Here is a 21,464-nt window from a genome sequence, read left to right on the forward strand (position 1 = left end):
CAAACAAGTATGAGATTACAAATATTTTTAGCAACATATCATTTCTTCATTTTACGTAGGTATCCTTAATAATACAATCAGTTAATGTCTTGACCTCGTATCAAGCTTAGTCATGCTAATTTAAAAGCAACCTTGTATCGCATTGTGTAAAATCCATATTTGAAATATAACTTACATGAATATACGAGGATTATAAAGTAACCAGTGGATATTACCAAGGTTTTTCTCATGGAAGCGGAGCGGTTAGATCGCGTGACGGCCGGCCATGCTTCAGCCCGACCAGAAAGAGTGGCCACGGTATTGGTCTTGCTTTCATTGTACAAAATATTTGAGTAGACCCGCTTACACCTAATCACTGGCTGAACAATGTTTCATTCGTAAAAAAAATCGCAATTTACAAACAAGAATTTATTCGGAAACAAGATATTTCTTCAATCTGGCGTCCTAGCTTCACTCAAATCAATGTTTTTAGGAGCATTTTAGAATCGTTTGGTTTATCCTAATAATAGACGGAAATAAATAAACATATAAAGAGGCTTAAACACAGCATCGTAAATAAAAAAGAGAAAACACTAGAAATTTTTGATTAATGCAGAGCCAATTTAATTCACACAATGTTCCATCCTGAGACTAAAGCAAATCTGCCAAAATTATTGAAGACATTAGCTGGAGCGTCCCTGCAGAGCTGCGAGTCAGGAAATTCAACATGTGTGAACATCCTAGAACTGCACCGTGCAGTCTCTGCACAGACGTCACTTAATATTAATCTACCTACATTCTGTCGAAGAGCATTATTATTAAGAGCATTGTCTGCTTAGCACTTTAGGTATACATACATAATTATTATCACATGAGATAATAACGCGTTTGGCTGGAGTGCAGGACAACTTTAAAAAGCTTCATAGTATAGGCAATAATTTAAAAAACTCTGCAAAACAACAAATAATAGGAACTTGTCAAGCGTTAGTTGGAACCTTCGGGCCCGAGTTCGTCTCGTACTTGGTTGGTTTTTTAATGGTACACGTTCCCGAATATTCATATGGTCTGGTAACAAACATCCTTAAAGATATGACAGTGTAAATCATGAACAATCATTAATGACATTTCTAAATCAGTTAACAAGTTCATAAATCGTTATAATTTGCACTGCGCGCAAATCGATACATAAACAATTTGCGTGGTCTGTAATTTCGCCTTCCCGTAGGCAGTGATTAAGTGGACGATTGTTGCGTCCCATGATTTATATAATCAGTTGGATAATATCGTGTAATCGCATATATCCAGTTTATCCATCCCTGTCTTCGGCATGAGAAATGAGCTGGCAAGCTATATGTTGCTAATTTTGGGACGCATTTAGCGATCACCACTGTGAATGGGAACAGACAGCGATTGTAGGAAGCGTAGAATGAACGGGTGCCATAAATTGTATAAATTACATTTCAAAATAGAACTGGCAATTAAATGCAAGACAATAAATAATAAATGCGTTTCGGCTACAATGCTGATCAAAATACAGGTGGGGGTGGGTTATTATTATGATTAGATGACTTATTCTCGAATATACATTGACGTTTCCAATTATACCGAAACTTATTGTGTGTGCATTCGCGCCTAGCGTTTAAAAAATTGTGCGCGAGGGAGATTTCTTTCGTATCTATTACCTATACGTACGAATCATTAGGATTTTCAGTACATTAGACTTTCCTCAAAGAGAAAATATATATAATTATTACATAAAATCTAAAAATTTTAGCCTGATTTTGCCAATAACTTTTGCAAATTAATCGTGTTTTTAACGAGGGAATCATTATTTTTTCACGGTTTACAGATCCACTCAAAACAGTCTTACGCCGACTCGTATCACACGAGTAATGATGGCATTATAATGTAGACTGGCGACATAAAATACACCGCAATACGGATTTTAAAAGATGTTTAAAGATTCATAAACATAAGCTTTCCACCTCAGTTCGAGTCGTAAAGTTGAGTGTAATGCGTCTGAATATCGTATTACGTATAAACGTATAATATGGCGGTAACTTGGGGTGTTAGGCCGTGTCTCCACACCTGGTGACATGAATAAACTGTGTCACTGTGGTCTAATATTAAGTTTACTTGTTTATAATGTTGCTCCCCGAAAATGCTGTTGTTATGTTTAGGGTTGCCCGGAGAAAAATGAGATAAGCCAAATTTGGCAAGTTTAATATAGGGAGTTTTTGCGGGACCGGAACTTCAAATGAGTTTTTATGGTATGTGTGCCTACTTGAACAGGTAATGCGGAGCCTTTTTATGGTTATCAAGTAAATATTTTACTACACGTAAACCGTAACATTGACGATAAATTATTTGTAATGTACCTACTTGTATTTTTTTAAATATCTTACTGTAACGGTCAACGATGTATTTAACACTTATTGTTTATCTGTCTTCAGATGTGCGGCCTACTTAATATTTGTATTATATCTTGTGACTTATCATCTCAATCTGCCTTTCTTTTTATGAGAAAAAAAAACATCATTATACAATAGACATAATAACTACAAAATATTCCTTCCTTAATCCCCACAGGCAACCCTGCAAGAAGTATATGTAGTTTGTTTAGCCGACATCCTGTGTTTCTGCGTTGCGCTCACGCGGGCATATGATACAGTTAGTTATTTTGACAGCTACGGTTGTTATATTGATAACAATAGTTAGCATTTTCACGCCTTGCCTGTTTAGTGAATTTCACGGTACGATTTAACACCATACACGAACAACAACATGGTGTGTAATTTTTGTGGCACGGATTATTTTTTAAGAAGTAAGTATAACTTTTTCTTTTCGCTCGTTGCCATGGTTACGTTCCACTGGACAACTCTTAAAACTACGATTTTTGGCATTGAAATGTGCCAAATAAACGTGTTGTGGTAGTTATAAATAAACCCTCGCCATAATGGTCCATCTGTTAGTAGAATGTAATATAACATGTCACCTAAGAAAATGTGCCACTACTTATTGTCCCCTGGACAATGGGACAGAGTAACAACATTTTTTTATCTAACCACGTGTAATACAAGTTGGATATTTCTCCAAAATATGTTTTCACACCATTTGAAGTAAATTGTCTTACGGATTACATTCAAACGTTATATTGTGCTTGACTTTTATTACCTTTTCAAACAAAAATGAGGATTTTGGATTCAACTTGTATCAGCAGTAAAATGTACAGATATAGTTCTATACTTGTATCGTCTAAAGACAAATAAAACAGTATCTGCGGACTCCAAAACGGGAGTTTCGGGCCGCTAAGTTCCTAGCTCCCAGTCTGGGCTGAGTGACTTTAATTCATCCCCAGCAACGCCATCTGGGATTACTTGAAGCTGTCACGGAGGCACTACAGTCCGAAACGTCTCGATTGGAACTTCGGCTTAGTTGAACTACTGAGGTTTAAGTATATAAACAAGACATATTTAGAGAACTAAAATTTGAATGTTAATTTTATGTTATTATGATTTGTGTTATTTCAAGTCTGAGTTTTATTGGTGTAGTTCAGTCTTTTTTCTAGGCTTTTATAAAATATTTATAATAACAAGGTAGGTACATATATGCTATATCTGACCGAAAATATATTTTTTACTAACTTATTTTCAAGTAAGTAACAAATCCAAGGAGTTGTGACGAATATACCAATTTTTGTTTATAATAACTGAGCTTATGAAAGCATAACAGTGACAAAAGATGCAAATGAATAGATACTCAAACGAAAATTTTAGATAAGACATTTTAACATAAATACTAACTAGAAACTAATTTATATCTCCACGCAAAGTTATAACTAACGCAATGTGTCATATACAGATTATTCAGCAAATATTTTAGTTTGTGTAAGTGTATCTTACAGATTACAGACAATGCCGCTAAGGACCAGAGTTTCTCGCAAACTTTAGGCAGGAGTTAGATAAGTTTCTGTTTCTACCAGGCCCTTAAATTGAAATGGGTACCAAAATATCTGGATGCTTTGTTATTAACTGCTGAACAAAGCTATCACGGCTATCTTTGGTCCGGGTCCGTTACTATTATTCTGTTAACTTAAGTATCTACTTAAAAATGAAATATAACCGGTTATATTGAAAATTCACTCATTTGTGACGTTTAAATCGGTATAACCCTTCAAGTGGCGGTCAACCCGTTAATAGTCGGATCGAAAAGCAGTAAACTGGCGGGCTACCACTCACGGGTCGATGCGAAAACCAGTAAACTGTCGGCCACCAGTGAGTGGTTAATGAGGTGTTGCCGTATTTAGAGGTGAAATTGGACGCATTTAAGTATAGTTACGCTCTTCTAGCGCCCAAAATTAGGTAGCGAGTTAGACAAGGATAGCATACCGTAAGAAACACAAATACACTTGGTATAAAATTTGTTGGTAAGGACCATTCATTCGGGAGCGACCGCCGAGTTCGAACTAAGTCTTGATTTATAAGAAATTGTTTTGTTAAATAAATTGTATGTTAGGTCCCTTTTAATGATATAATCTTAAAAATAAAAGTCTTAATTTGATAAATAAATATCAATCAACTCCAATCATCGATTTGTTTTATGGTGGTATTCATTTTTAACAAGGAAACTGGAAAATTGACATTCTTCCGGAGTTTGATTAGGTCTGGCCAAATGTATAAACATTATAATAATTTAATTGCTATATTCAAATAGCGTATTTAACGCTGATTTTAACGATATGTGATTTAATATACTTTCAAACATAGAAAAATTTAAATCGACGATTTTGTAAAATTCTTTTAATCTGCGCTGACCACCCATCGGGGCCCAGCCACGTGACTGCTTTTGCGCAAATCCGCGGCGCCACTTGACTACTTTTCGCGTTTTCGCTGGCGCCATTTGAAGGGAAGAAAATATCAGTGGTTATAAGTTCATACTTCTAAGACACGATTTTCATATTTACGCCTAAAGTGTCATTCAATAGAACTTGCTAACTATGTAAACAAACCGCCATACTAAAATTGACACTGAATAGTAACTTTTGTTTACATAGTTAGCAAGTTCTATTGAATGACACTTTAAGTATGAATTTTGTATTATGTTTTAACAAAAATGAAATTACTTACCTAGATTGTTTTATATTTGGAACCACTTTGTTTGTATTCAATACGTAAATGCTTCCAGTAAAGAATTTACTGTACCAATATGTACCTGCTAAAGAAAATTATAGTTAAAACATATGATAACGGGACCATTTTATTGTAATTGCAGTGATATCATACAACAAACAAACTATAAATGCACCTAAAATATAATTGGTTATACAACAACGCAGCAAAAAGTACGACGATTAAAGTTTAACTAATATAGCCATAAACAAGCTAGCTATTATTGTTTGTTAGGTACGCCGGCGGTCGGAGATTACTTGACAATGTCATGACTGTCATGAGTAACAAAGTTCGTCGGAGTTCCCTCGTAGGCAACTTCTGGCGGGGCCCTTAAATTGAAACTGAACACCATCTGCACTCGCTTGATAGTTATTGCTAAAAATTACATTAGACGATATTTCAACATCATATCGGTGGTGTTTCGATTGCTGGCTGAGTTTATTTGTATGTGTTTAAAAAATATGTACTTATGTTTTATAATTAATATGACTCTATTATGATTATGATCTACAATAATACAATATATATATATATATCAGGTGCATTCATATTGGATTAAACACCAGCATAGATTTAGTTAGCTTGTTTCAATAATATCACATAATAATATGAAAATTAAGTGCAAATAAAACATGGAAAATTTACATTGGGCAATCAAAATTTATATTCCCTCATCGAAGTAATGTTGATCCAAATTAGCAATCAAATTAATTCTTAATGTAACGGATAACGTTTTAAACTAATTAACGTTTCAATCGCACAATAGAGGAGTTATAAAATTGAATTAAGCTTTCCCAAATTAATTAATGGTAACAATGACAAGAGAGGATTATTACACGGTTAACATCTAAAATTGTTTATTCACGGTTATAAATATTATCGTGACAAACTATTAAATTACTTGACCGTCACTGGAAGCTTTATAATTGAGATAGCATATCTGTTTCCGTCGAATTATCACCAGTCTAGTGCTTTATTTGACTTCGGTTTCCGGCGACAGTGGCGACACCTGGCGGACCGCGCCATCTTTACACCAGGTAAAAGATGTCCGGTGAGCTGTTTGTCATTGGCGTTCAGTTTCCCGTCGAAGCAACATGTGCGCAGCGAGTCAGGTTCACTGACCCTGCAACCGTTACAAATTTATTTTAAAAAATAGAAATTGTTACGCGTGATTACTTAAACCAATACGTTAGTGTAATAGAGTGTTTTAAATACAAAAAGTGATCACGTAAGTACCCAATTTCTAATAATTTCACAATAAGTATGTGGTCATATATTTTTAACAGTTTTTCTGTTCGGACCACTACCTACATTTTAAATTATTGTGCTAAATAAGTAACCAGTTTATTATAGTGTTTTATTTGCAGACTTTTCTATCCGATTGTAATTTTTGTGAGAAATTATACAATCGCTTGCAGTTTTGGAACTAGAATTAATATAATTACTATTTCAGAATGGATAGTGGTCAAAAAGGCTCGACAGAGCCGCAACCTGGTCCGAGTGGGATGTCACATAAACGAGCTAGAAGTCGAAGTTCATCGAGCAGCAGTTCGAGCAGCAGCACGTCAAGCTCGTCATCCTCAAGCGGTCAAAAGCGGTCGCGCCGTCACCGTCACAAGAAAAGCAAGCGATCACGGCGCTCCGCACGCTTGATGGACAAACTGTTCAAAGAAATGGGTGAGCTTCGCAAACATATTACAGCTGGTAATGACAACAATGTGTGCCACGATACTAATTGTTTTGAAAATAATCGTTGCCTCGAAAATTCAAACGTTGCTTTCCCTGATAACGAGTCAATTCTCTCAGAGGTTAGTGGTGAATTATATGAAGTTAACGATGTGAATGATGCTCCGTGCTCAAACGCTGAGAGTCAAGAAGCAAATTCAAATTTGCCGTTCACTTTTGACATTGAAACAAAACTAAAGGAACCTTCGGTCCCTAAGACTCCAGAACATTTTCTGAAAATGCTTCTTGATGTTCAGCGCTTGGGAAACGCGGCATGGTCAGAGGTTAGATACTCTGATACACAAAAACTTTACAATCATACTCCAGGTTTCGTAGACCTGGAAACAAACGAAGAGGTAAAAATGTATGATACTTTGCGCCATCTAACCTATGCTGATAAATCATATGCAGCTATTACCTACTGCATATTGAAACAAAAACAGGCTATTCAGGATAGTATTCGTAGTCTTTTGTCGTGGGCTAAAAATATGAATTTTTCTTATGACGAATTAAATACTAAAGTCGATGAGCTTTTCCAAAAAGGCGATTTACAAAAGATTTCCTCTGATCTTTTACAATTAGTTTGTGGGCACCGCGCCGAAGCTATCGAAATGCGTAGAGAGGCCATTACCAGCCAAATTAAAGAACCCCTTGTCAAGGCATTTGTAAACAAAATTCCCCCTTCCACAACTAACATTTTCGATGCTGATTCTTTTACATCAGCTCTTGAAAAGGCAGGAGGTGTTCGAAAAACATTTTGGCCTCTTAAACAAAATGCTCTAAACAAGGCGAATCAGCCTAACAGCCGCCCCTCGCGGGGGCAAGGCATACGAAAACATACAATTCCATCGCGTGGAATTCAGTGCAATGCTAGCTCAGGGTACTTTCCCTCGCAAAATATGCATATGCAAACCTGTAACAACGCACCCTCGCGGGGTGTATGTCATTGTCAAAATTGTCAACAACCGAATTACCCTTGGGTAACTCAACCTTCAAACAATCATCCTGCTTACCACACAAGTGGAAGAGGGTCGTTTCAAAATCGAGGCTCGCGGCCCGATCGTGGAGGTACCAGAGGAAGAGGGAATGCCGGTAGAGGTTACAGAGGTAACCAGAAACGGCAGAAACCATGACTCGGAACCGTTTCAAGCAGGCCAGTTAGCGCACTTCCTTACACAATGGAAGAAAATGGGAGCACCAGAAATAGCATTAAAGTTAATCCGAGGGTATCGCATACCATTCCTTGCAAAACCTCCTCTGGTGTATCCCAATTTAAAATCGGGCCCCTTTCACACTCCTGTGTCAAAGGAAATGTCTGCAATTGTGCACAAAATGAAAGCTCAAGGTGTTCTAAGTGTAGCACAGCCGTCACCAAGCTTCATTTCTCCTCTTTTCCTTGTGCCAAAACCGGACGGATCAGCTCGACCAATTTTCAACTTGAAAGCGCTAAACGATTATATACTGGCCGAACCGTTTCACCTCATAAACATGCATCGGATTCCAGACTTCCTCCAACCAAACGACTGGATGTGCAAGGTCGATATATGTCAAGCGTACTTTCACGTGAAAGTAGCCGAGGCACACAGACGCTTCCTGCGCCTAGTTTACAACGGAGAATTGTTAGAAATGACGTGCCTGCCGTTCGGGCTAAGCACATCTCCGAAAACGTTCTCAATACTAACAAATTGGGTAGCTCAAACCTTGCGGCAACAATGGAACGTCAGAATTGTAGTTTACTTGGACGATTTTCTAATTGTCCATCAAAATGCAGCCATATTACGAGATCGTGTCAAAATCACTATTCGAACCCTCATAAGTCTCGGATGGAAGGTGAATTTCGAAAAATCGATTCTGTATCCACAAAAAAGTATAGTTTACTTAGGGATATTTTGGCGAACTTGGGACAACTTAAAATCCTTACCAGAAGAAAAAGTAACTTCATTGCGTCAAAAACTAGAAGAAGTTCTTATTCAAGGAAAACTGACCTTGAAAAACACTCAGAGAATAGTAGGATCTCTGAATTTCGCAAGTTTTGTCGTTCCAAGGGGTCGGCTCAATCATCGACGACTTCTAATGTTTCTAAACTCCCTGCCAAACCCATCGACCACGTCATTCCCGATACCGCAAAGTGTGTCGAGCGAACTAAATTGGTGGGTACAAAATTGCCAGGCGTCAACAGCTCTACATCATCCTCCCCCCACCAATTTTCTAACAACCGATGCGTCAGACCAAGCCTGGGGGGCGCAGTTGAACGACCTAGCTCTGTCAGGAGCTTGGTCACGAGAAGAACAGAACCTTCATTGCAATCAGAAGGAAATGTTAGCCATCCTTCATGTCCTTCAAGGTTACGCTCACCTGTTGCATCACAGTTCGATGCTGATACAATGCGACAACAGGACAGCCGTAGCCCATCTCAGGAAAGAAGGGGGATCGAAATCGCTAGCCCTGGTAAACATAACTCATCGGATTTTAGATCTTCTAGATCAAAATCAAATACACCTCAGCGTACACTACCTACCAGGCAAGTACAATTGTCAAGCCGATCACCTATCGCGTCGTCGCTTACCGCCGGAATGGCACTTACTACCGGCTTGCGTAGAGACAGTTTTTGCGAAGTGGGGAACACCGGTGGTGGATCTATTTGCCTCGGCAACAGCCCATGTGGTACACAATTATGTATCACGAGACCTGAGAGACCCTCAAGCGATGTACCACGACGCATTCAGTACTCCGTGGAACTACCCGCTCGCGTGGGTGTTCCCACCACCTTTTCTGATGCCCAAAGTCCTCTCTCACTTGAACCAATCGACCGGGATATTTCTGGTAGTGGTGCCTCGCTGGGACAAAGTGTTCTGGCGGGCAGATCTCAAAGCCCGAGCGCTAGCAGCGCCACTTACTCTGAGGAACCTGCGGAAGAATCTCGTCGACACGACGACAGGACTACCACCTGCCCAAGTCGAGGAAATGATTCTCGAGGTTTGGAAGTGTGGGGGTGGTCTGAGGCGCTAGAATCGTGGAGTTCAGATCAATTATTATTGCTTAAAAATTCTTGGAGAAAATCGACTTTAAGAACGTACAAAACAGCTTGGCAACGTTGGATTTCTTGGGCAAGTACAAAAAATATAAACCCAAAAAATCCGACAGGAGCTCAACTAGCACAGTTTTTATCGGATTTACATTTAATAAATAAATTATCTTATAATACCATACTTTTACACAAGTCAGTCGTTTCTACGTTGTGTAACACTGAAACATCAAGTTGTTTGAGTTCACATGTTCTGGTGAAACACATTCTTAAGTCGATTTCCTTAACACGTCCAAAAACGGTTAAACCCCCAGTTTGGGATGTTGATCAACTTATCAAATTTTTATCCGATTATACAGTAGATCAGAACAATGTTTTCCAAACAACGCGTCATACTGCCACCTTACTGCTTCTTTGCTCTGGTAGGCGTATACATGATTTAACTTTGCTTACGATTGACCATGACAATTGTATAAGATCAGATGAATGTATAATTTTTTGGCCCCAGTTTGGCTCAAAGACAGACTCTAGTAATTACAGGCAGTCCGGTTGGAAACTATTAGCAAATACCAGTAATAGTAAGCTAAATCCTCTTTTTTGGATAGAACGAACTATATCACTTCTAAATGACAGACGTAATACTGCTAAGTCTTTTAATTTGTTCATGACACTTAAAGGTCGGCCGCAGCCAGCCTCACGGACGGTCATTGCTAATTGGATAAAAACTTTGTTTAAAGAAGCGAACATAGCAGCCGCTCCAGGTAGCATTAGGTCAGCTGTAGCTTCAAAAAGTTGGTGGGAAAATCATTCCCTCGATGATATTATGGCGCGTGGAAACTGGCAATCAGCTAACACTTTCCAACGATTTTATAGGAGAGAGGTAGCAAGAACAAGTACTTCTTCTACAAATGTAACACGATTGTTTAATCCTGTATAGGTATTATAATAATTAAATAGATTTAAACTAAAATTGTTTTTTCTGGCACTGTGCCTGGTTGTGATCATTGTAGCTAATTATTCGGCCAACATTGTACAATTAATATTAGTACATAAATAAATTATAGTAAATAACTATAAATCATTAAATCTTATTTACTAAGTGTAAAATTATCTATTAAAATAATAAAATAATTGAAATCGATATTTCAGTATTTTAATTCATCATTCATTCAGATACCTACTAATCAGTCACATTGGCGCTATATTACATTAAAATTAATTTAATAAGGGGCGACACCAGGCGATAACAAACAGGTCTCAATTATAAAGCTTCCAGTGACGGTCAAGTAATTTAATAGACGCGTTTTACCTGAAATAAAACGCATATTAAAATACTTACCTCACTGGAAGCTTTCATTTCATTTCTGCCTGGTGAAATTGAGCCAATGACAAACAGCTCACCGGACATCTTTTACCTGGTGTAAAGATGGCGCGGTCCGCCAGGTGTCGCCACTGTCGCCGGAAACCGAAGTCAAATAAAGCACTAGACTGGTGATAATTCGACGGAAACAGATATGCTATCTCAATTATAAAGCTTCCAGTGAGGTAAGTATTTTAATATGCGTTTTATTTCAGGTAAAACGCGTCTATTGTTCAGAATTGCGGCTCTCTAAATGTACAACAACAGGCGGTTGAGTAAAAACACAAATACATATAACGTGAACAGCCGCAGGAAATCGTAAAAGCAATATATAACGATCGTGTATATTATGGGCGAATCTGAATGTGTCAGTGCGTAATTTATCGCGGAACGTGTTTTTTGTGGAGGCCCTCTCTTGACCTCATAAAACACAGAGCCCGTTGCAGGGCCGCTGAAATCCGAGAGTCCTCGACTCGAGGCCGGCCCGCGGCGCTCATCGAAAGTGGGAAAAACAACCGATCGCCACTCGACTGAGACGAAGCAGATGACACTTCACACGTCGTCGTGATTTTTACAACATTCCCCTCGACTCTGTGGCGTTTTTCGCTCGCAATTACTTTGATGTAAGCAGGATTTTTTTCGCGCCGCCGCGTCTGTGTTTTGAGTGTAAGCTAGGGGTTGATAAGTCATGTTTTATCATTTTGAAGGTTCGTCGAGGGCTCGCCACAAGCCTTTGTCTATTTCGTGTACTCATCCATTAATGAGTTTGTGTAACTGGGAAGAAAAATACGGCAAAATAGAAATTCTGGCGTAGTGAAGACCCGGAAACAAATATTTTGAATAAGAGTTACCTAACGATTTTTTTTTATTATTTAGGGGTATTTTTTTCCTCTCAAATCCTGGATGGGAATGGTATGGAATTTTACGCTATGTCCTATTTCGGGACAAAGTTTTTTCTAACGAAACTTGCAATATTTTAAAACTTTATAAAAACGCATAAAATAACCAAGTGCTTGTCGGTGGTCCGACGGTGGTAAGTTGGTAACGTGGTGGTAACGAAAGAAGGTTCCTAAAAATGACTTACCTACAGTAGTATTTTTTATTCCAAAACACGTCCTTATTTATTTAATTTGATTTGACAACGTGTTATTTAAATATCCTTTGACTAACCCGAATAATATTTTACAAATGAAACAAGGTATTCAATTATACCCCGAGAAACACTATTTGGGAACTACGTACAGTGATAAATACGTCTGTGCGATGCACTTACGTTCATTTTGTTTTTTGGGAGAACGAAGGATAATGGTTGTTACACAATTGAGAAGACATTGGTATTAGGCATTCTAGAAAACTGCTATTTAGGTAAGTTAATTTGGTCAGTGTTTGTGTGGCGAAATACGCGGGTATCGGAGCGAGTGAGAGCTTCACGGACCCAAACGTGTGTCGTACGTGGCTGGCTCTCTGCCAGCCGCAATACAGAATCCCAAACGAGAATAGTCCTAAGTGTCTAGGAAACCTACCTATTATTTTGGCATTTTTCTTCTCATGTGTCGAATACACATTTAACGTGCAGTTTTTATTCACAGGACACAATTTTAAAGTAGTCTATAAACGTTAAAAGTAATAGTAAGTAATGTACCGGTTCGTTATTTTTATTTTGTTCTGATTTTATTTTTGAATCGCAATTTCTAACATAGTTTAAAAGATAATATGGATTGATTACGACATGAAAATATGATTTTCATTTGTAAAGCAATAAGCTAGAAAAAAAACAAAGTGATTGGTCATAAACTAATGAAAATATATTTACATTTTGTAAATAGGTGAACGCTTATCGCAGTAAATATTACGAGTATATGTACATATTAACACTATGTGACAAGAGCGGCATGGGCAACAGAAGCTCTGAAAAATGTTATAGATATTGTAGATTTAATGCATTCAGTTGAAAACTATGACTGCGGCACACTTTATTTGCTGACACCTGTGAAAATTTGCGTCAGGCTAAGTGCCAAATTTATAACATTGGACTGTACTACCAAAGGTTTTTACGCTAATTGGTTCGGTTGGGCAAGGATTGTTAAAGATAAAATATGCGATGCGGATTGTTTTCGTTTACATTTTGATTGATTGCTTCATTACTACTGCGAATTCAGCAACAGAACATTTTTTGTTTCATTTTCAAGTGTGTGAGATGATTTTAATGACTGTTCGAAAATCAAAGATAGGTAACGATATTTTATTATTAATTACAAGCTTTCATTTACTTTCACCTGTCCCGTTGTCTGTCAGTCTGTAATCGAATCTTGCAAATTAAATTTGATCCACTTGTTTCCGATTGAGCTGAAATTTTGCATACACATGTAAGTCGGGTGACAATGCAATATTATGGTACCATCGAGCTGATCTGATGATGGAGACAGGAGGTGGCCATATAAACTGGTGGTGAACTCTGTGATGAAACGCAACCTAATTGTGTTAGGGGTTTTTAGAATTGTTTCGATGAGTATTAGTTGTCTGTCGTAAGAAAAGTATAGTCAGTGATAAAAGATTGTACCAAAAATGAAATTTTTGCCAAAAACTTATTTGTTTTGGTTAAAAATGTACAAACTACAGACTTCAAATACCACTGACATTCTCTTTCAGTTCATTTTAGGTTTTTAGGTCCCGATGTACCTAATTTTTAAACATAAGCTTCCTAATAAAAAATGCGAAAATGATTCTGGTACTTAGGAGGATATGGCAAATAAAGAGGTAGGTAATGGATATTTATGACAAACGGATATTGATATTCCTTTATGACGAACTGTTCTGAAACGAACATTATTTTTCTCGAGTAATTTCTTTATTGAAGGTTTAAGCAAAATTGGCATAAATAATCAGAATTTTGGCCATACTAATTCCTTTTTTTATTCGGCATTTATTTAGTAGAGTTTTTTTACGAACATTTGGAGACGTATATAACAATATTTATGTTTTTCAGGGCTTGTTATCTGAAGCAAACATTAAATGTAGATTATTTTGTCAATATAAAATATTTTTGTGAATAGTGAACATGAAGTTTGGCCGATATAACAAAAAATGATAAGTACCGCTTTTTTTTCTGTATTGCGAGCGTAGAAAAAAAAGCGGTACTTATTATTTTTAAACCCTAAAACCCTTTAAAGGCATCATTAGTCATAGATCAACATACTACACTTTATAATTTAAAATGTATTATTTTCATGAATAATTAACTCTTATTAAAATTGTACAACGGGACTTAATCGCGTATATATAGACCAAGTGCGGGTAGTTCGAAAAACTCGCGTGGTTAAAAGATGTTGATGTCAACTTTAGCCAGTCTTCTCCGAGACCACGGAGACAACGCCGTCTTCGAAATGTCGGAGGTAAATCTTAAAACTTAGATACGCGATTAAGTCCCGTTGTACAATTTTAATAATGTGTAAAAATCGAAATAAAATTAAATAAGTGTAATTAACTCTTTACAACTTATTGCAATTCCTGCCAACTACACTTAGCTAATATCGTACTGTTTCAATGTGATGGATGCGACGGGTCATTTCGGCCGAATTTGTCGGGCTAGTTTCCAATTTTATGGTGGTTGGGCAAGCGGCATCGATATCGTGCCCTCGTTCGAAATGTGCGAAATTTCCAACTCAGTCGCCGGTGAATTCGGACAAATATAAATCGAAAAATAAATAAATAGGTAAGTACTAGGCTTTTTCTGTGCAAATAATGACAAAAATATACAAATCTAAGGGTCTATTTAGCGTTTGACCAAATTTTCAAAATTTTATCATAAACTACGAGGAGCAACCCGGCGGTTTCGCACGGGTTAACATTATACATAAACCTTCCTCTTGAATCACTCTTATCTATTAAAAAACCGCATCAAAATCCGTTGCGTAGTTTTAAAGATCTAAGCATACATAGGGACAGACAGCGGGAAGCGACTTTGTTTTATACTATGTAGTCATGGGTATAGGCACTGTAGGCCCTATCCAACGTAAGTCGTCGGTAGTTGCAAGGGCAAAGTGTCATTCAATAGAACTTGCTAACTATGTAAACAAACCGCTATACTAAAATTGAAACTGAATGTCAATTTACTAGTAACTTTTGTTTACATAGCAAGTTCTATTGAATGACATTTTAGTAATCAATCTTCAAGCCGATTCTGAATTGACAATCTGTTACGGCATTGATCTTGTTTTGATTTCTGGTTGAGAAATATCACTTTTGACGCTGACAGATCATATTATTCATAATAAGTTCAGATCAAATTCATAATCTGTTATTACAATCTGAATAAGCATCTATGTTAGTATAATTAACCGGAATAAATTTAAAATTTTCAATTAGAGAAACGCCTTGTTCCGCTACCAACCACGACAAGTTGTTGCTTGCTTCTGTCGAATTCCGTACAAAAGTTAGTAGTACATTATTTAAACCTGCCAATTAGGGGCATTTCAAGTCCAAGTTGTTAAAGAATTCGCATAATAATTATTCCTGGATGACTTGACGAGAATGGATACTTGACAATTCTATCCACAAATAACCCTTTCTTAGGGTAATTGTCCGGTTCGTCAAAGCGGTGGTTATTTATTTTGTATAAAATACTTATATTATAATTATACACGAAAGTGAATTGCGATTTCAATTTAACAAAAATGCCTGCAAACAATATATAGCTATTCCTCTTCCGTACAAAGTTATTATTGTCGGAACACTATCGTTGGAAAGTCCAGCCCGATCTCTCCTAGTTAAAAAACTATGCTACACTACACTAAGGTTTCGTATCTAGTAACTAACACACGACACTGTTTAGACAATTGTATATATGTATGTGGACACACGGCTGTGCAGTGTCCAAACCAAAGACAAACAACTATTTATTGAACGAGTTCCTGACTCAGGCGCTGGTTCTCTATTCTCATCGCTAGCCGCCAAGGGCAAGGATTTATTTCAGAACTAAACCAGTATAAATTGACCTAAAGGTCCGTGGCTACTATGCGTTATCTGAGATAACAATTGTTCTGATTTTCAAAATAAATGCGTTTCCGTGCTTGGTAGGGTTCGGCTCCGACTAATCGGGCAAAACTCGAATTTGCACGTCAATGGACATAAAAGCTACTGCAACACCACAGGCATTTATCTTGGACAAAAAACACCAAAAGATACCCCTATTTTTTAGATCTAAACCAGCCTTGATATACTACTGACTTAGGCTGTAGATATTGCGAGAACGTGTCCTGAATAAATAATTATTGTAAACAATTTTGATGTTATCTGTACGTATCTACGTGTAGTGTGAGGGGTTGAACGGAGCCCGACCGAATTTCGATTTTATGGTCACTGAACAATCTTCAGTCATTGAACGTTTTCCTGACTAGAAAATACTTTCACTTTCAAAAGACTTCCAAGCTCTTCGCTCGCGAAAAATCTAGGATAACCGTCGGATAATCCTGATGTAAAAATATATTATTAAGAACTGAAATTACGATAATACTTGTAGATCCACTATGTTTCCTTGTTTTTTATTTCACTTTGATTTAAGGAGTCTATACGACTCGTAAGTGGGAAAGCTGTAATGAGGCTCCAAATGTACTCATCTTCGTCTCATGAATGTACAAAAAGCCGCGCAACAAACTCCAAATTCAAACTGATGTCTCTATGCCCATTGAGACTGTTATAACTAGTACCTAGGTAGCCGGCCATGAGAGATATGGTATCTTTAATGAAACTGTTGTATTTACTGTTAGCATCAAAAGTAGTGGATGAAACAACGCGTCAATCAAAAGTATCTGTCACCCACGATTCCCACGAATATTTTTCCGAATACTAGAATATATATACAGTTTGCGTTCAAATTATTCGGCACAGTCTAATTAATCTACATATAGACAACATACCCAAATCTCTCTTTGTCAAGCTACTAGAGAATGCGATACGATACTGGTACGTTACTTTTGATGCCGACTGTACTAAGCTAGTATCGATTTCGAAGATTCATACCTAGACTGGCATTAGAGCTTTAGAAATTTAATCTATTTACATTTCACACTTTTTGATTTGACATTACATCGCGCTAGTATTGACTTTATTATGTGAAAAAAAAAAACATGTGGTGGTATTCATCTTTCAAATTTAAAGTTCAAATAACCCTTCTAGTAACAAATTTGATTGATTATAACTTTGTAACATGTAATAAGTAATCTGAACTTGCTGCTTTTATCTGAACTTGACTGATGCCTCCTAATATATGCTAACATGTCAACTTAATAATAGATAGGTAGACTAAGGTAGGCCTCATATAATGACGAAAAAAAATTTTTAAGATCGTTATTAAATAGAAATTAATCTTGAAACCAAACTATCCGTTATTGTTAAACTGACTAAGTTTGGACACCTACGCTCGAGCTCGGAGGTAATAATTAAAGTGCTTCTGCGATATAGACGTATATCAGCGGCGCGCTAGTTCCAGTAATATGGTGACTTCCAATTTAATGGTGGTTGAGCAACTGCTGCGTGGCGCACCGACAAAAGATATAAAATATATAATAGGTACGGCTACGTCATTACCGATATGCGATACGCGGCTTCCGTGTGCTGCGAAAGTAGCAATTTAATGATGCTGGGGCTTCATTACCGTAAGTAAGATTTTATGGCAATGATTTTTGCAAAATAGTAGTTCCGATTTTGATTTGATAGACTGGCTTTCTGAGGATAATCAGTTGGTTTTGAAGTGTCACTTCCTTTTTCTAACTTGACTTAAATAAGGTACATGCGTCTAAAAAGGCCCTGTTCTTAAGCTTGCCTACCTTCATAATTTCATACTCTTAGAAGTGTGAACGGGTTTAAATTTTGCGCCCTTGTTCTTAACTGAAGACGGAAGTTCATAATTATAAAAAAAATTGATGGGCCTTCTTATGTTAGACGCAAGTACCTGATGAGATGTCGACATAATCAGTAGATATTTCTCTATCATATATTAAAAATATATAACAGGTACATAGCTGGATAAAAGCTGAACGTCTACCGACCTTCAACAAGGAGGAGTTTCGGCCAAACTGTGTCATTGTGTCAAGTTCCGGCAGTTCCGCGGCCGGTTCCATGACACTGCGGGGTTACGTAATACATCGCAACCATGATGTGTTTTTAGTTTTAAAATATATTTTTTTGTAATATAGTTGCCTGAAACTAAACTTTTTCATTTCATTTCAAAAGTAAATGTTAATGCACCCTTAAAGCTTACTTGGAGGTGAGCCGACGAGCAAATGTTGTTTTAAGGGGCAAAGTTAAACGCAGTAAACTTAATAAATGGAACACTTGCTAGTCTGGACTTGCTAGGATAAATTAGTTTTACCGTCATATTTGAGTGCAAGTATGTAAAAAGTTAGTCTTGATTTTAGCGAACCGTGAGCAATTAAGAATATACATACCTATATAAAATACAATATTTGTTTGCAAGATTTGAAATATTACATTAGTGTGAAATGTGTAGAAATGTTGTGTTTTAGTTCTTTTTTTTGCATTAGAAAAAGACCACGGGATCCTGACGTGTCTCTTTATATTGAAAAACACTTTTGAAAAATAAGTCACGGCAAATATGTGACAATTATAAATCATATACGATCATTTACAATATTTTGCTTAGTTAATGATTTAAAAAAAGCATTTTTCGATAAAAACATGTCAAGATTGTTTACCTTTTTTCTAATGCAAAAAAAAAACCGAACTATATTGTCAATATTATGATAGCAGGTTACATTTACAACAAATTGAGTTCAATTAAATAAGATTTTTTTACAAAACTTGTCTTAAATTATTATTCTATAACCAGGCAGGCAGTTGTGACAACTGATATTGCCTGTATCCAGTAATCATTGACAGTTCTCATTGACGAGTAGATGTATAGGTGTGCTTGTCTAGTTTATTTTTAAATGTGCTGAAACTACATCTTCAGGGAGTTTGTTCTAAGCCCTCACTACTCGGTTGCTCAAAAAGTGTTTGTATTTGTAAATTGTGTGTGTGTTTGTAAATTGATTTGTTTATGCTGCAATGTAACTCCGCGGAGCAGCTTCCTTTGGCACTATCTAAGAATGAACAAGAATAAGGAAAAAGGGACAAAATGCAAACAAAATACCCGCGACAGCCCCCAATGTCCGTGTAGTTCTTAGACGTACCAAATCTCCAATCTCTCGAGAAGTGCGGTCGAATAATTCAGGTACCGCTACAACTTGTGTTCGGATGGAAACGCTACTCGCCAGCCAAATGCTAATTTTATGGTGGTTGAGCAACTGTGCCGAATCTACCCCGCTGTCCTTCGCACTGGCTCCCCAGTATTGCCTAGTAGGCATCATCTAAATAAAATATACATACACTTTGTAAGGCTGATTTATATGAACGAAACGAACGATACGATATTTATGTATAACCTTTTTAAGCTGTATTTAGTGGCGTTTTTTTATGCTGTGTAATTTTAGGTTCGCATACGTTTATTAATATCAAATAAACCTTGACTTAACAATATCGAAGTTGAATAAATATCATTAAGAACATTTCTTTAAGTATTTATAAAAATATTAAATATATTTTTTTTTTGTGCCAATTTGCCACAGAGCCTTAATTTAAGTACCTACTAGTAATTACGAGTCAGAGTCTTTGTCATTTAAACTCACGACATGATTGCTGAAATAAGTCAAATTGTCAACGTCTTATCCGTCATAAATTTTGCATTAAATTATTGCTTTGAATCCATAAACTTCTTCCCCAGTTGTTACTGCAGTCCAAGTGACTGTTTGTCAGAAAACAAGTTATTTTTCAACCTGAAAATTTGAATTATTCACTTAATATTTACAGAACTTCTGCAGTGAATGCAATTCATTCTGAATTTAAATGTGATTAAAAACTTTTGACGAATTTCCAATATCCCAATTTGCATAATAATGTAATAATTGAATTAAACCAATGCACGTTCCATTACCGACGTTCACTTTGCTCACAACAAAGAATAATAAAAAGTGTAAAATGCGCCGTATCCAGTATGTCCTAGGTGATTAATGGTACAGTCAACATGCAATCGTTACTTTTCATTACTGTTTCGAAGTGCGGACCCTAAAGCCGCGGCCGCCTGGTCAGATTAGAAAAGTTTACTTCTAAACAAGTCGAAAATCGACTTTAAAAGCATGGCCCAACATTTGGTTTTGCAAGCGCCTCGGCAGTCGGATTGAAGGCAACTTTAAATTGGAATGTATCCCGCAATAAGCCTCTCGTGATTGGCCTGTTTGTACTTAATTACCTACTAGGTATTAATCGGGAAGTTTTACACGATGCAGCTGAAAAAGAATGGTGTTTGGATACATTCAAGCCCTCTCCATTCCAATAACACCCCGCATTTAATTATACCGAAATGGTTTCACACACTGAATGTGATCGTGTGTATGTATGCCAAGCAAATGCAGCGCTCGCAGTCATTTCGATGTTAAATAGAAGTAAATACATACGACTAGGTATGGATGTTTACTTTAGGAAGTGGTTAAAGTTATAGTTAACCACGCGATAAATTGCAACGCACCACAGGCAGGGTTGTCGCTAAGCTTTCTTATAAAACTACCTATATATTACTTTTTTCACAGCAAAAATTATAAAATACTTCAATTACTAAGTACAGACAATAAATTCGAAATAATTTATTACGAGGTAACTTCTTCTTCACTCGCCCATTTTTGCGCTTTTTGGATTTTAGTATTTACTGTTTTAATTTCTGTTTATAATTTTAATACAATAAATTAATGAACATAAAATTTGTTGCTCCATACATTCATAATATATATTAGCAAACCTGAGGGCTCATATGACTTTGAAATTTCGCTTTTACTTATTTAAATGAACACTGACAATCCCACTGCACCGCATACATGTGTGATGTTTTTACTTTCATTAAATTACAAAATACCACGTTAGTCACTGACCGGAAATTATGGAAAGCAGGTCTAAAACGTGAACGTGGAAAATCAGAATATTCATTTTATAGGGAACCCTATCCATTAGAGTGAGACTTAGGGCGGCGCGGCCGCAAACAAATCTCGCGGATGCTCCTTGCATGTATTTAAGGCAAACATTCGAGACGTTTTAACAAGCCAACATAAATAGAGAAACTCGATACTAAATACTCGAGCTCCTTGTCGAAGCAAATCTCTCG

General features: G+C 36.8%; 1 protein-coding gene across 5 annotated transcripts in view; it reads left to right on the forward strand.

The window, feature by feature from the left end:
- The window catches only part of LOC134648953 (RNA-binding protein Musashi homolog Rbp6), a 574,404-nt gene that overhangs the window by 174,955 nt on the left and 377,985 nt on the right, over positions 1–21,464 (forward strand). The gene's annotated exons all lie outside the window — the stretch shown is intronic.

This window comes from Cydia amplana, chromosome 6, assembly GCF_948474715.1.
Source record: "Cydia amplana chromosome 6, ilCydAmpl1.1, whole genome shotgun sequence".
In the NCBI taxonomy this organism is placed as follows: Eukaryota; Metazoa; Arthropoda; class Insecta; order Lepidoptera; family Tortricidae; genus Cydia; species Cydia amplana.